The sequence below is a fragment of the Manacus candei genome, unplaced genomic scaffold (genome assembly GCF_025592945.1).
Source record: "Manacus candei isolate 608988 ecotype Guabito, Panama unplaced genomic scaffold, ASM2559294v1 h1tg000067l, whole genome shotgun sequence".
Taxonomy (NCBI): domain Eukaryota; kingdom Metazoa; phylum Chordata; class Aves; order Passeriformes; family Pipridae; genus Manacus; species Manacus candei.
The window spans coordinates 10,003,909-10,017,282 of record NW_026138115.1 but is presented as its reverse complement, the minus strand read 5'-3'; the positions used below and the strand labels follow the sequence as shown (position 1 = coordinate 10,017,282).

The window sequence follows — 13,374 nt, the reverse complement described above, 5'->3', positions numbered from 1 at the left end:
GAACTGAGAATGAATGAAACTAATATTCCCACTTTCAGTCACATCTAAAAGCCAGAGAGAGAGAATGATATCTACCACTTCCAAAATGTGGCAAACTTAAGCCTCGCTCTTCCAGTCTATTTCAATATATATTCCAACACTATTTTCACCTGCTGGTATCCTTCCTCCTTTCATATAAAACTTTCTGTCCTCCAGCATGTCATTCTTGCTTCTGGCCTTCACGGTTTAGATATCCAATAATGAAATATCCAAGTATTAATAAAATGCCTGCATTTTAATATTTTTTTTTAAGTTAGTAGATGTGCCTAACATATTTCAGGTACTTTAATACAATTTTAATGCTTTATTGCAAATTTTTAGCAAATTATAATTTCTATCCAACATCCAATTTACCAATCAAAAAAAACCCCAAACCTCACATCTGAGTATCTAAGAAATGTGGCACCCATTAAAATAACCTGACCTATACAATTAATTTTATTAAAGAATATGAACAGAATTATAGGAAGGTCCCATCTATGACATATAGACCCTGTATGTGCCAGCTGAAGTACCCTGACTGGCCCTCCAGGCTTGTTCTGGCCTCATTACCTGCCAGGAATCATTGAGGAACTTACACAGATTTACCTGTGTGCCTGGATTACTCAGTGCATATGTTAAAAATATCAAGTTGGAAGAAGACAGAAATCATAACCCATATTTACAAGAACACTTTTTTTAAAAATAAAGCTGTTATTAATAATAAAATCAAGCTGTTAATATCAATAGCAGATAACTACATGCAATACATCCCTTCACACAGCTCACACCAATACACTAACGCAGAGTTCCTGGGCTGGAACAACAGCTTGGAGGCCAATCCCAGCCATTACATTAGAAGCAGAAGATCCTACTGATACAAGGGCTTCTAGCAGGGGTTCAGAAAGTGTTTCCAGTGGTCCCTTGTTTCAGCTGGTGATCAACCTGTAGCAGCCACCACTGTCTTGGATGTGGTGTAAGTTAGGCATCCCATTATTGATCCTGGTGTTTGCTGGTGGCCTGGTGACCTTCAACAGATATGGCTGATTAACAGGCTTGTGGATTCAACAGCATTATGAGACTCCAGAGCTAATTAGGTTTTGGAAGACTTTCAGACATGATGTCTCAGCACACTCTTTTCCCTCTTTGACTTACTGTCTTCTGGTGTCCATTTATACCCCCACATCCAGAAATACCTACAGAATCCATTCAAACTCACACAGAAGAGGCCTTTACAACATACACACAGGAGATCTAACATTTCTGGGAAAAATCAGAGCTCTTAGGTGGTACCATGTGAACTGTACTGCTATGTGCAGTGGTTGAAGGAGAGAAGTAATGTCAACAGACCTCTGAAAATCAGAGTAAAAGCTACAAATTGACTTGTTTGCAGTGAATGTGAATTTTTTTTAGGGAAACCACTAAGAACTATAAAGGTAAAACAAAGTTCAATCAAGTGTGGGTTTTATTTAGCATATTGTTTAAATAATAGATTAAAACGAGTTCGAAATCACCTGCTTTGATCAATTATCAAGAGATCATAGGCTATTTTTTCATCAGAATCAGCTCTGTACTTTATACCTCAGCACTGGAAAAAGCAATTGCCTGATTTTCTCCCATGGGAAAAAAACCACAAAAGGAAACAGAATAAATCACATGCATTTTTGCAAAATCACAAATGTCATTGTTCGTGACTGTCATATACTTCTATATTCCACCATCATTTAGCCAGCAACTTGTTAGTCCTGCATCACGGTGAGCATTCACCACCAAATAAGCATACTGCTGTGTTAGCCTGCACTTACAGTTACAGCTCTCAAACCACCTTACAAAATCTGCCCAATATCCTTATCCTCATTTTGCAGAGAAGAGACTGATACACAAAGATCAGTTGGTTGATCTTGGTGGTAGAATCAGGATACATTTGTTAATGTTTTTCCTGGAGGCCTGTCGCTAATGGTGTACACCAGGGGTTGATACTGGGGCCAGTAATATTTTACACCTTTATTAATGCTCTGGACATTGGGACAGAGTGCACCCTCTGCAATTTTGCAGAGAATTGGGAAGCTTGGTTGACACACCAGGTGCTTGTGCTGCCATCAGAAGGACCCTGATCAATAGCTACCTCATAAAAATTAACAGAATGAAATGCCAAATCCTGCATCGAGGTTGGAGTAACACCACACATCAGTATAGACTGGGATTGACTGGCTGGAAAGCTGCTCTGAAGGAATAGATCTAGAGATGCTGGTTGAACATGAGCCAGCAATATGCCCTTGTGGCAAAGAAGGCAAATAGCCTCCAGGACTGGATGACAGCGTTGCCCAGCAGGTTGAGGAAGGTGATCCTTTCATTCTGCTCAGCACTGGTGAGATCCTACCTGGAATCCTGTGTCCAGGACTGAGCTTTCCAGCACAAGAGACATGAACATAGCGGAGCAAGCTCAGTATGAGGGCCTCGAAGATGATTTAGGGTTTGAAGCATCTATCATACAAGGAACGGATGAGAGGTAGAATTGTTGCCCTGGAGAAAAGAAGGTGCAAGGGGAATCTTCTTAATGTGGATAAATATCTGTTGGGAAAAAGGAAAGAAGACAGACCAGATTCTTCTCAGTTGTATCCAGCAATAGGACAGGAGACAATGGGCACACAGTGAAAAACAGGAAGCTCAGTTTAAACATAAGAAAAGTTTAGTGTGACGGTGGGCAAATGCATCAAAAGTGACGTGGCCAGAAGGTTTAAGAAGGTGACTCTGTCCCTCTACTCTGGTCAATGAGACCCAACCCAGAATGCTGCATCCAGCTCTGGGGTCCTCAGCACAGGAAGGACATCAACTGGTTTGAGTGGGTCCAGAGAAAAGGCACAAAAATGCAAGTGATCTTTATAGCTTGAGAGCCTTCTAATGATTGCTCAGGACATACTAGAGGGCTTTGCAGCACTGAGAACAAATCTTTGTTTCAGACATTTGAGGCTCTTTGTAGGTTGAATGCATCTGGGTCACACGTGGAACCACAGCATTCTGAAGCTGCACTCCCCTAGGACAGTGCAGTTCACAAATACCAGGGCAAGGAACTTGCAAGAGTTGAGAGTGTTCTTCCTAGGGCATCTGCCTGGAAAACAGGCTTCAAGAGATCAGGTGACTGTTGCATGACATTCCAGGAAATGTTGTTTCCCTTTTAGCATTTCTTGTCTACCAGAGGAATCACATTAACAATACTGAGACACTTGTCTATCCTTTAAAAACCAAGTTTTCACAGAAGAAAGATAACAAAATAAAACCAGTAACAGCTAATAAAACCCACAAACTCAAAACGACTAAGGAATTATTAGCCTATTAGCTCTGACTATGCTACATACATACAAACGAGAAATTTTATTAACACTGTCTATGCTATACAGAGGGTTCTCAAGGAGCAATGTATTTACTGTACATGAAAATCTGCTGAAAGTACTGAATGCTTCCATTTTCATTTAAATCAAAAATTTCCTTGTGTAGTGCTGCTTCATAAAAGAAAAATCCTAGAAATGTTGTATTGAAAAAATGCATAAATATTATACCCTGTGGAATTCAAAATATTTAAAGTTATTTTATTGTTACAAAAAATTTATTATTATGCTAATACTTATAAATATAAAAATGTGATTTTTTCACTGGTGTGACTAAAAAAATTAACATTCTGGTGTTGAAAGGCCAGGGACTGAGGGTTTCTCAAAATTTCTACTATGTACAAGGCATCAACACCCAGCAACATAACTGTGTCACATGAAATACAAGCATGACTACTGCAAGTGCAGACCTTCTGGCAGGAGGATTACACAGCAGAGGGAGCAATTGCCCCGAGTCACTTTTTTCCTTACAGCATTAGCACCGCTGTAGCTGTAAATTATTCTGAGTTTGTAAACCAGTGTAGTAGTTTTTATTAGATAAAACATGATAATTAAAAAAAAAAAATAAGGCCTGCAAGAACAGAAATCTTTTCTGAGTACAGCTGAGCACAAAAACTTTGCATTGACTTAGGCAGACATTGGTAAATCATCCAAGAGAAAAAGCAGCTGGTCTGTTTCTGTTCAGGAAAAGAGTGTGAAACAGCAAGAATTTGTGGTAAGGGAGATTATCATTCACTATGAAAACAGTAACTATGCTGAGTCTACAGTTTATGGTGACAGTTTTAGTTCCTAAGATGTAGAAAATGTTTTGAGAACAAGAAATGTGAGATCAGGAGTAAAGGAACAGTGCATGTGTTTATTCTTTACTAGTTGTCTGTGAGAGTTCATTCTGGCATGTAGTAATTTCTTAGTTTGACCTATGAAGCTTCCAGGATACCATTTGGTGCAAAGGCTGAACAAGATTACATTCCTGGCAGTGAGAATGCAGCAGCTAGAGATGTGGGAGATTGACTCTGGGGAGTATTATTCTTATTAAGAGACAGAAGGACATTCCAATACAGAATGTATCTAGGTGCTGCAGGTTTCATAGGACTGTGTTTATAAAATGTGATAGGGGAAATGTGCCCCATGACTTACACAATTAGGGTGATTGCAACGCAAAATGTTGTAGTTCACACTATTCCCACACAAATATGGCAAAATCAACAATAAGAGGAGAGTAGTGGACACATTCAGTGATTTTTATTAATATCTAAAAGGAACACTAGCTCTCATACCATTTTTTAAATCTTTACTTTTCTAAAAGAGAAAAAAATACAGCAAATTTCCATTTGCAGTCTTCTGCTTACCAGACTAGTCATACCTGTTTAGTTAGGTCAACCATTAGTTTTAGGTATCTTTGCTTTTACATCCTTTGATTCCTAACAGTATAATAAAATTAAACATTTCAGCCTTCCCTTCACTATCCAATCAAATCAGTTACAGGACCTAAAATTGAGAAAAGGACCTTTGTTCAACATGGGTCCCAAAAAGAGCTACTCAGTCATCCATAAAAGAAATCTCACCCATTTATTAAAATTGATTAAAAACAATTTATTTTCAATAAACCAAGACAACTTAATATATAATAAGCTGCCAGAAATCAAGAATGATAACATATAAGAACCCATTTTATCATAACCACATCACTGGCATTTAACTTCCACTCTTTTTAGAGGCCAGTGAACTAATAGATTCTGCCTGCAGCATCAACTTCCTCTAAAGATTCACTTCTCAAGATAGAGCTCATCAGTGTCCCAGCCAAAATCAGTGTAAGTGCTTCCAAGTCTTGCTGCTACCTGTATCTCCCCTGCAGCTGACCACAATCTCAGTGTGGGTATCCCATCACATACAGCAAGTGTACTAAATAAAAAGAAATAAAAATGACTTTACTTGTTCAGCACTGAGAAAGGCAGGAACCACTACAAAAAGTACAAATGGGAGTCTGGCCAGCACTGCAACCCAAATGACCAGAAACTCCACAAGCAACTAGTGAGGATCTGCCCCTTTTTAACAGCTGGTTTCAGGCCAAGAAAAAGCTAAACATCCATAGGGATAGCTGCAAATTGGGCAGTATCCACCCACAAATAGAGAAAGCTGCTGCAGTTCATCCCACAAGTGTTCTTGGAATTTGCTTGCTACAGCTTTAAAAAAGGTCAGATAGAAGGTGCTCAAAAAAGAGTTATGCTGTGAACACTGACTGTTTTAACAGGGCAGTCAACTCTGCCTTGTGACAGACAGCTGGGAAATGTAGCTACTGAGAGACTGACTTGTATCTGCATTCAAGTACTTGTGTTTCATGCAAGCACAAAAATTGTACAACAGGAATTTAGGGGATGGAGCAGCTGCATTATGAGGAGAGATTTCTTTCTTTAATTTGGAGACATGCAGGCTGAGAGGGATACAACTGAGAATTACAAAATCATGAAGGCAGTGAAGAACACAAGAGCAGGACTGTTACTCACCAAACCTTGCAACACTAGAACTATGGGCTCTCACTCAAACTATGTGAAAGACAGGTTTCAAATAAACAAAATCAATAATTTTATTTTGCAAACATAGCTGTAGTGAAATTCTGGTGATGTGAGACTGAGGAGACCAATAATATCAGCAGGCTACACAAAAAGTGCAGGCTGTAAAAAGAGAACTTATTTATGGACAGCTGCTCCAAAACAGGTACAGGAATGGCCACAAGTGTACCTCCCAGAGATCTTAATTCAGTGACTTTGGACTCTAGGGCAGAATGAGAGGGATGTACAACACGAATGGCCAAGGATCATCCTAGCTCCACACAGTATCGCTTGATGTTACTTTCCAAGGCAAAAGGAAATACTAGTCTAGGTGGGCCATAGATTTGACACAATAAGGCATTTCTTACACTTTTGTGCATGAAGCCACAGCAGGAGAAAGTCAATGACACTATAGGCCCAAGAAGATGAACTCATTGCAGGAGAGGCAGCTGGCATGGCTTCACCTATAATTGCTGCCAGACCACATATACTTTAAAAACATGTGCAGAAGTTATAATGCAATAGGCATACATATTGAAGAACTTCTTCTGCTCTTTAGAGCATTGAAGCTAAATTCAGAATTGTTTCTGTCACACACCAGTAGCTGTAACAACTGAAGTTTTTGGAAAAGTTCCTTGCTGCTCTCCCCTACGCGCAGCTCCTGTCTGTAACACTCCCACTCTGGAGGAACTCTATGATGTCACCAGGCTTTGTCCCTGTTATAGTATGAACTTCTTCACAAAACTTGCAACAAAACAAGCTCAAGTTATGGCTTCATAAAGGAGGTATTTAACAATTACATGCCTGTCTCTTTCTCACAGTATTAGAACACAGAATTTTAAAGGAAAAATCTGTCATTTGCTAGCACTCAAACACATGCTGCCCTCCTCTGAGCACAACAGATTTCACCTGCTTCCTTCCTTTTCTTTTCAGATCCCACAGCTGTGACAGACATGTTACTAACACAGAGCATATGTGCCACATATCCCTTTATCTTCCTCTTTCCATTTCTGCACCCCTGAAGAACAGAAAGAAAACAGAGCTGGGCAGAGTCATCTGGATGTATGCAAGGCCCTGTCAAAAAATCATGAGACCAGAAGGATTGACATATCTACTGCTGGTCCTAGTCACCTCTTTTTCCAAAATTTTTCATAATCACATATGTATTTATATACTATCCAGCCCAAAGCCTTCTGGAGCACAGAATCTGCCAGATTACTTTAATTACTGGCTCAATTGCAGTGGTCACTTGTCTAAACCTAATCAAACTACTTACCCAACTTCATATAATCGGTCAGCAGGGGGATTTCTGAATATGCCTGTGACTTCCCAGGAAGCCAGACAAGAAAGATTGATCTAATTTCAGTGGAGCCCACTCCTTTCTCAGATCTGAGGAAACATCTGTTTCCACTTTCTCTGAAGCCTACCAGGCCAGTAGAAAGGCACAACATTTTTCATCACCAAAATCTAAAAAAATATGACCATACACTAGCTCATTTCTCAGCATTCCAAATTTAACCAGAAATCATAGTGTTGTATAACACAAGAAGCCAAGCACTGCCCTAGAGTGACAGAGATTTTATCTAGCTCCTGCTTCAATGGCAATTGGACAGCTGAAATTTGTCCCAAAGTATTTACTTGATAGCAAGATTAGTTACACTGGTCCAGTTGCTTAGAAAAAGAGTCATTGGAAATTACAACAGGAAAGAACCTATTAAAGGCACCCATTTCCTCCACCAAGCATCATACAGGTGTAACCCACTCAGTACCCTTAGAGAGAATCCTTTCAGCAAGGTTGCCCTGAGATAGCAGAGACCTGGTCCGGATGTTGGAAGTCCAGTCCTGGACTAGAATCCTTCCAGTGGAAGTGAACAGTGAACAGTGTCAACCGTGAACAGTGGGAGTGAACTGTGAACAGTGTCTTCTAACACTGAGAGCAACAAATAAGAGAGTTGGGTTCTCAGCATTATAAAACAGTTGATCACTTTCTCACAAGTGAGAAAGCTATTCATGAGATGACCTCCCTCCAATGGCCTAAAAAAAAAGTAATAATCACAAAATTACATGATCCTAAAGTCATTCCGGTTGTGGCAAAGGGAGAGCCATGTAAAAATATTCCTAAAACCAAGCAAACAATGAAATGGGACAGAGACACAAGAAGACATTAGAGTGTGTTGAGGATAACCAGGCCTTGGTACCAGATATCAAATTCATGCCTTGGCATTGGACATCAAGCAGGAAAGTTACTGCTTACAGAGGCTGACAGAAGTTGCAGTGATGGGAATTGATCTCTAAATTTCAAGTTTTGTAGATTCTAAGTTAATCTCAGGCCATTTTTTGGGAATTGTTTTACTTTTCATTGTCCTGTGGGAAAATCATGTGATCCTGCACATTTTCATTCCTGACCACTAGATGTCACTCATCCCATTTCAGTTTCATGTCCACGACCATGGTAAATTCCCCCGGGAAAAAAAAGCTAAATAATCACGACGGAAAAATAGACAAATTGTCAAATAGGGCACAAAGTTTTTCCCAAACACAGCCTCTTCGTAAGCATGAAGTAGCTTTCAAATACTCACACTCAAGGTGTTTTGGAGCTGAAACTTAGATTCATCACTACCTCCAGTTGGAGAGAGTATACAGATCACAGACTTACTAACAGTCCAAATAATTTCCAACTCAAACAGTATAAAGTGAACAACTTGGGTGGAAAGTAACATCTCTCAAGCCTCTGCAAAATCCATTATACTCCCAGAGTGTGAGCCTTGATCCCTGCAGCATATTCCTTATCATAGAATGGTTTGGGTTGGAAAGGACCTTAGAGATCATCTAGTTCTGATCCATCATCATGGCAGGGACACCTTCCACTAGAACAAGTTGCTCAGAGCCCCATCCAACCTGGCCATGAACACTTCCAGGCATGGGGCACCCACAACTTCTCTGTTACAGTGCCTCACCACTCTCATAGTAAAGACTTTTTTCCTAATATCCAATCTAAAACTACCCTCTTTCAGTTTGAAGTCATTCCCCCTTATCCTATCACTACACGCCCTTGTAAAAAGTCCCTCTCCAGCTCTCTTCTAGTCTCCCTTTAGGTACTGGAAGGCCTGCTAGGAGTTCTCCCCAGAGCCTTCTCCAGGCTCTACAGCCCCAGCTCTCTCAGCCGTCTCTCAGCCCGTATCTCTCAGCAGGATAAGGAAGGACTTTGAAATGAAGTTATCAAACTGTGTTGAACCCCCTTTGTTTTCTTCCCCCCATGTAGTCCTGGTTAAGGGAAATATTAATCAATTGTCTAACTGTAGCAGAAACCTGTGTAATCCTCTAGTTAACATAAAGCCATCCCCTAATTAACATAACTCATCCAACCCCCAAGATCCTTAAATTGCACTCACGTGTTCAATGAAGTATTCCAGTTTCTACCTCCATATCTGGGATCATCTTAGCTTTCTGGACCCTTATAACCAGGTCTCCTGCGCCCTTCCAGAAAGGGCCCATGTTTTCCCTTATCTTTCTTTTACTGCCAGTGGATCTATAGAAGCTTTCCTTGCTGTTCCTGATATGCTTGGACAGATTTAATTCTACCACAGCTTTAGCTTTACTAACCAGATCCCTGGCTGCTCAGACAACTTCTCTGTATTCCTCTCTGCCCCTGCTTTCACCCTCTATAGGCTTTCTTTTTGTGTTTGAGTTTGTCTAGGGGCTCCTTACTCATCCATGCAGGCCTCCTGGCATTTTTGCCCAACCTCCCCTTTGTTGGGATGCTTGGAGGAGGTGGTCCTTGAATATCAACCATCTTTCTTGGTACTCTCTTCCTTCTATGGCTTTATCCCACGGTACTCTGCCAAGTGGATCCCTGAAGAGGCCAAAGTCTGCTCTCCTGAAGCCCAGGGTAGTAAGCTTGCTGTATGCCCTCCTTGCTGCTGCAAGGATCTTGAACTCCACCATTCCATGGTCACTGCAGCCCAGCTGCCCTTGAGCTGCACCTTCCCCACCAGCCCTCCTTGTTATTGAGCACAAGGTTCAGCATAACACCTCTCCCCATTGGCTCCTCTATCACTTAGAGAATGAAGTGATCACCAATGCATTCTGAGAACCTTCTGGATTGTTTAAGCCTTGCCTGTGTTGTCCCTCCAATAGATGTTAGGGTAGTTGAAGTCCTTCATGAGAACCAGGGCTTGTGAACATGAGGCTGCTCTTATCTGCTCAGTCTTCCTGGTTGGGTGGTCTGTAGCAGATCCCCACTATAATGTCACCTGTCCCTACCCTCCGTGTAATCCTGACCCATAAGCTCTCAGTTACTTCCTCATCTATTCCCAAGATGACCTCCATGCACTCCAGCTGGTTGTTGACATGGAGGGCAACATCACTTCCTTGTCTCCCCTGCCTGTCCTTCCTAAAGAGCCTGTATCCTTCCACTCCAACACTCCAGTCATAGGATTCATCCCACCACATCTCTGTGAGGACAATAAGATCATAGCCCTGCAGGCATGTGCACATCTCTAATTCCTCTTGTTTATTCCCCACACTGTGTGCAATTGCATAGAGGCATTTAAGTTGGGCACACACCACACCCCTACCCCAATGAAGCCAACTTACCTGCCATCCCTCTCCATATATCTTATAAGATATTCCCTTAGATAATGCACCTTGTCAGTCCACAGACAGCTAAAAAAATAATCAGCTCTTTGTACTACACCTTAACTTCCATGTAACCCCAAACCTACCTCCAAGACCTGCAGTGATGAAATCTCTCCTCTGTATGAACAGATGTCACTGTGTGTCATCAAGCATGTTCCATAGGATACCTACAAAAAATGAAATTAATTAGTGAGTGTGAAAGCATAATTACTAGATTAGCAGGTTTCAGCAAACCAGGGAACATGTAGCACAGTAAGTTGGGCACAACAGGACCATGAAGTAGTAACAGCAAAGAGGGGGGAGGGGGGAATCAAGAACCAGATTAACACTGACAAAAAGAATGCACCATTTCTTAATAGTAATAAACCCTTTTTTTCATTAAACCTTTTATTAATATTCTTCTAATACATTCTTCAATGTATCAGAAGAATATTAATAAATTCCTACATTCCTTCCAGTCTATGACACAATAGGACAGATCGATACAGTCCTACTGATTGATGCATTCCTACTCTAACTTCAGTAAAGCAAATCAAGATGGAAGTCTGATCTATCAAAATTTTATTTGCATTTCCAACTGTGAAAAACAGTTTCCTTAGCATAACTAATCCTATTGCAAAATCAATCCTCTCCAAGCCTATCTTATTATAGGAATTAACCTACTTTCAAAAAAATATGGAAGAAGTTTTTCCATATGCACATAATTTTTATTCACTTAAAATTTATGTAGCCTAGAAACAAAATTAAAGCAGGTGTGCTTGCTGCTTAAGAGAAAACTCATATTATTCCTGTTCTGCCAGTGTCTTTCTGTGTGATCCTGGACAAGCCATTCAGGGCATATTTCACCTCACAGCAGAGAACAATGCAGAGTGCTCTGAGCTGCAGATTCTCAAGCCAGGGAACACACATGGCACAGCACTGCTGCACCTGTATGAACCAGAATCAGTGCTGGTGTGTTCACATGTCATTGCATGGAGGTGATTACCTGACTCATGAGGTCAGTGATCACCTCTGCTCGTTTCACCTACAATAAAAGTACTTGCTGAAGTTCTTTATTTCATTTCTCCACTTGCAGAATGGGAAGAGTAGCACTTTCATGTTTCACAAAGATGCTGCAGGCACACAAACAAGAACCCTTGGGAAGCATGGACGGAACAGAGTATCAGAGAGGAGGGAATAGAGCACAGAACTCTAAAATCCATGCAGCACTTGAAAGTTTCTTTCCTGTAATAACTTTATCCTAGGCTTCAGGAGAAAAAAAATAACATCTATTACTACTAAATGACAAAGTTAGAAATTACTACTAAATGACAAAGTTAGAACTGAAGACACTAAGGAACCAGCTGTGAAGAGAAAACTGATCAGGACCAACTTGACTTAGAAAATTATAAAAAAATTCTTAAGGAAATACCTTTGCTCTTGGGAAGTGCCAGGTTATTGAAATGTCTTGAAGAAAAATAAATTTTTGCTAAGAAAGGTTACTCAGGTTCAAGGAAGATTTTCTGATCAAACCAAAAGGGAGAGGCCTTAATTTCAGAATACACTGACAATCTGTAGCATCAATGATAAGACAGATGAAAGTGCAAATTGCATGTATGACAAGGCTTGGCACAGGGAATTGAACCTAAGGCTCCACATAAGTTTCTGACCTCAGTAGTCTGGGAGTAGTGTCTTTTGTATGTACAACTGAATGCTCACTCTGACCCATATGAGAAAGACACACATTACAGACCAAGCTCAGCACACCTGTTTGGATGTGAGAAATGTTACATTTATATTTCTATTTCACACTGTTAGGATTCAAAGCTGGGATTTGAGTTCTTAAAAAAACCTCAATAAATACCCTGTGTGTTGGTGTATTCATTATTCTAGTTCCAGTTAAATCTTTCAGAAGTGTCTGTTCTGTACCAGTGTAGAACAGGAAAAAGGTTTTACAGGATCAAGTCTATTTCCTCTCCATCTCTAGAAAAAAAATATCAGACAGATAGAAATGAAATTAAGAATTTTATTATAAAATTCTAGCTTTATCCAAAAGCTCACTGGAGAAGTTAATGAACTTTAAAGCAGGTACAATTATTTGCAATTTGTGTTCCACGATTTTTTTCTAGTGTAACTTTAGGTTTTAACAATGTCTGTTCAGCATTCGTATAGCTGAAAGCTCTGACTCCTTTGTGATTGCTAAAACAAGAGTTTTCCACTCACTTCAGAAAACAAAGCCCCTTTTCCTTCCCAGAAAGTAGAATGCTTTACATCTGTTAGCTGTACAACGTCTTTTCACTGAAGTTTGATGCAAGACCATATTAGTCTATAGTCTTTCCTGAAAACTCCCTTTCAGTACCTAAAGGAGACTGGCTAGAAGAGAGCTGGAGAGGGACTTTTTACAAAGGCACGTAATTACAAGATAATAGGGAGCGGCTTCAAGCTGTAAGACTAAAGGTTACAGGTTCGTTGTAATCAAGTAACAGAAGCTTTGCTGCTATCTGCAGAGATAGTCCTGATTAGAGACAAGGCAAGAGAAAATTTAGGGGCAAAGGTAGAATTCCCACTTGGAGCAAAGATCTACTGTAGCATATGCATAACTGCTCAGCACTACACTGATCTCATCAGGGTTTCTGCACAGCAAAGAATTTCACATAAAGACATTTGTATGAGTAGGCTAAAGACAGTACTATGAGCTGGAGAAAACTAAACACAAAGAAAGGAAAAAACATGCAAACACCACTTAAACAGTGAGTTTCAACACTCTAACTGAAATAAAAAAGAAAAAAAGAAAAAACCAAACA

At 40.2% G+C, this 13,374-nt stretch overlaps 1 long non-coding RNA gene across 1 annotated transcript in view; it reads right to left on the bottom strand.

Moving 5' to 3' along the window:
• Window positions 1-13,374, bottom strand: part of LOC127479441 (uncharacterized) — a 122,993-nt gene extending 109,619 nt beyond the window's left edge. The window contains exons 1-4 of the long non-coding RNA XR_007907563.1: window positions 12,794-13,374; window positions 12,435-12,553; window positions 11,577-11,836; window positions 10,678-10,758 (exon numbers count right to left, since the gene is read on the bottom strand). This is a non-coding gene — a long non-coding RNA (uncharacterized LOC127479441). The remainder of the gene's footprint in view (window positions 1-10,677; window positions 10,759-11,576; window positions 11,837-12,434; window positions 12,554-12,793) is intronic.